Here is a 3,524-nt window from a genome sequence, read left to right on the forward strand (position 1 = left end):
GGATGCACTGATGATCTGGGCCAGATCAGAGCCACATCAGGGCCAAAATGAGCTGCTATCAGAGTTACCCAGTCAAACTTACCCAGTGGCCCCAGCTGTGGCGCAACTGGCTAAAATGTTTTTGCCTAAAAAATGTGTGGCATCGCTTAGAGTACCTTTAACCAAATACAGACTCTTGGCAGATCTGTCCAATATTCTGTCTATTGTGCTACTGGTACCTAATATGCTCTTAGTGTGCACAAATCTGGCATCTGTCATTTTAATTTTGGCCCCATTTATTTGTAACGGAAGGGAGTATAGCCATGCTGTCTGTGCTTTTCTCAGTCATTGAATTTCCCCTGCTGATTGATGCATAAATTATGGTAGCCCTGTGACCTCAAAATGGATACAACCGCAAGTAATTTTACCGTCAGATGGACAAACCCAGAAGGGGGCCATACGAATTTTAGTGTGTTACTATTGGATCCTGGTGGCAAAACTGTTAGAGAAGAAAAAAGAACACTTAAGTCTACCTACAAATTCACTGGCCTGAAAGCGGGGGCAAAGTACACGGTAAAAGTCCAAGTGATTGGATTTGGAAACCTACAAAGTGATACTAATGAAGGCATCAGTTATACCTGTAAGTGTAATACCAAAAGCATATCTTCATATATATTTACTGAAATATACAGTTTTTTCATTTTCATTTCAGTGCAAGATTTAGTGATAGATTGTTCCAACAAAAACATGTTTTATGTTTTTTCTAAATACTGTATATTTTTACTAAATAGTTTTTAACTGAATTCATTTCATAACCAATACCAAAATGTTTAGATTGAACAGATTATTTTGCATTTTGGTCATGCTGTGAACAGGCCTGTTGTATTCTCTATTGCAGTGCCAAATAAACCAAGGAATCTCAAAGTCAGTGACGAAACCAATACATCCATCAATCTGACATGGGATGTTCCGTACGAATCTGATGGTGTGAAAATAGAGTACGATGTGAACTGCATGGCCAACTTTTGGGGGCACGCTGTGAAAAAACGAGTTGAAGACACCCATATCACTCTGAAAAACTTAAGGCCTGGAACAACATATGGATGTAATGTTAGTGTTTTTGCTGGAAAACAGAGCAGTGAACCGATATACAAACAAGCCGAAACAGGTAATTGGTTTTGTGGTTATTTGCACAACAATCACTAAGAAATAGGCTACACAATTATTTAGTTTATTTAACACAATATATGGCTATCTTTTGATTTTCCTCATTTTTCCTTTTATTTGGCTTTATATACCCGATGCTTGTTTACTTTTTTCATGCTGAATAGAATTTTGTCTCTCTCTCTCTCTCTCTCTCTCTCGCCCTTGTCTTCCTCCTGATGTGACTATTTGTGGTTCGCAGTCGCAAATAAGAGGAACATCACTCTCACAATGCTGTGCAAATCCAGTCTCTGGGCTGTACAAAGCAAAATGCCCAGGTCAACCTTTTAAAGGGGGTGAGTGGCGTACAGCTTGTTGTTTTTTCTAGTTTTAGACATGCAAAAACATTACCAACAGATATGAACAGACACAAGAGACGACTCTATTGAATAATATAAAAGAACTGCTGGGGCAAGAAACATCAATCTGATCAATACTGTGTGTTTTTGTTCTTACAGTTCCGGGTATATTTCAGTTCGAAGCTGGACGGAATTTTCTGGGATCTTAATTGGAAAAATTGAACTTAAATGTAATGGACTTTTACAATATGATTGGATATTACACAAATGATGCACACACTTACAACGAAAGATTTATGATCTCTTGAATTTTTGCCTTCATCCACACATTAATTCATCGACTTTATGACATTGACTGTAGGCCTACACAGGCAGCATATTTTCCTCATGGATCTCACTCTTGCATTACCAACCTTCATGGATGTAAATGGCCTACTATGGCTGTGTTGTGTTTTTCTATAGCCTATTATTTCATATTATTAGGGCCCGAGCACCGAAGGGCGCAAGGCCCTATTGTTTTTGTAAGGATTATTATTATTAGGGCCCGAGCACCGAAGGGCGCAAGGCCCTATTGTTTTTGTAAGGATTATTAGGGCCCGAGCACCGAAGGGCGCAAGGCCCTATTGTTTTTGTAAGGATTATTATTATTATTATTATTATTATTATTATTATTTTTAGGGCCCGAGCACCGAAGGGCGCAAGGCCCTATTGTTTTTGTAAGGATTATTATTATTATTATTATTCATTATTCTACTTTTTTGCTTTCCTGTTTTTGAAGTGGTTAACATTGCCAAAAATTCTTGAAATGTGGCACACATGTCAAGTGTCACGCATCGCAGTTATGTACAAGAGTTTGACTCCGGGCGTGGCCCAGGGTCTCGCTAGCGCCCCCTTAGGTGACTGATCTCGTGGTTGGCATATATTTTGAGGTGGTTAACATGAACGAAAAGTCTTGAAATTTGACACACACATCAGGTGTCACACAAAGCAGCTAGGTACAAAAGCTTGGCCCCGGGCATGGCCCAGGGACTCGCTAGCGCCCCCTTACGCCTCCTTAGGTGACTGATCCCGTGGTTGGCATATAATTTCAGCTACACACACCAAATTTGGTAGGTGTCTGTATCTCTCCAAGATGAACAACTTTCCTATGTACAATGCATTAGCCACGCCCAACAGGAAGTGAGATATTTCGGATTTTGTGCAGACTAATGTGATGAAATATGTGCTGAATTGTGATCCCAAAAGAGGTGCTTCCCATGGGTGAAAACGCATGAAATTTGGCACACACATCAAGTGATACAGTGAATAGACAGGGATAAAAGCTTGGCGCCGGGCGTTGGCCAGGAACTCCATAGCGCCCCCTTATGTCACTGTGACTTGTGGTTGCAATATAGTTTTAGATACACATACCAAATTTGGGGGGTGTATGTAACTCCCAAAAACAAACAACTTTTGCATTAACATGCCATTAGCCACGCCCACAGGAAGTGAGGTAATTGAGATTTTGTGCGTTGTGGACATGATCAATTTTAACGTACTCCTCCTAGACGGTTGATCCGATTCATGTCAAAGTTGGTATACATGAGGCCGAGATGTTCCTGATTATAAATTGTGAAGCCTTTTTTTGATATGTTGTAATTTGACAAAATGGCGAAATTATTAATTTTAATACCCTTCCACATGAACAATAAATGTGTCATAATTCACCATGCATGGCTTGAAATGTTTTAAATTTCACAGGTCATTAAAGACCATGTTAATGATAATATTCACATGCCCATAATGCATGTTTGGCATAGCGCCACCACCTGGCAACAGAAAGAATGACAATTATACTGATTTCACATTATCAATTTGAACATACTCCTCCTAGACGGTTTGTCAGATTCATTTGAAATTTGGCAAACATTATGCCAAGATGTCGCTGATGTTAAATTGTGAAGGGATTTTTGAATGTTGTAATATATTTGATATGATTTTAATATCTCACCACATAAACAGGATATGTGTCACAAATCACAGTGCATTGAATGAATGGTCTGA

Source organism: Alosa pseudoharengus, unplaced genomic scaffold, assembly GCF_046254945.1.
Source record: "Alosa pseudoharengus isolate Yale_2024_CS ecotype anadromous, Long Island Sound unplaced genomic scaffold, YU_APseudo_1.1 YU_APseudo_1.1_scf_17, whole genome shotgun sequence".
NCBI lineage: Eukaryota > Metazoa > Chordata > Actinopteri > Clupeiformes > Clupeidae > Alosa > Alosa pseudoharengus.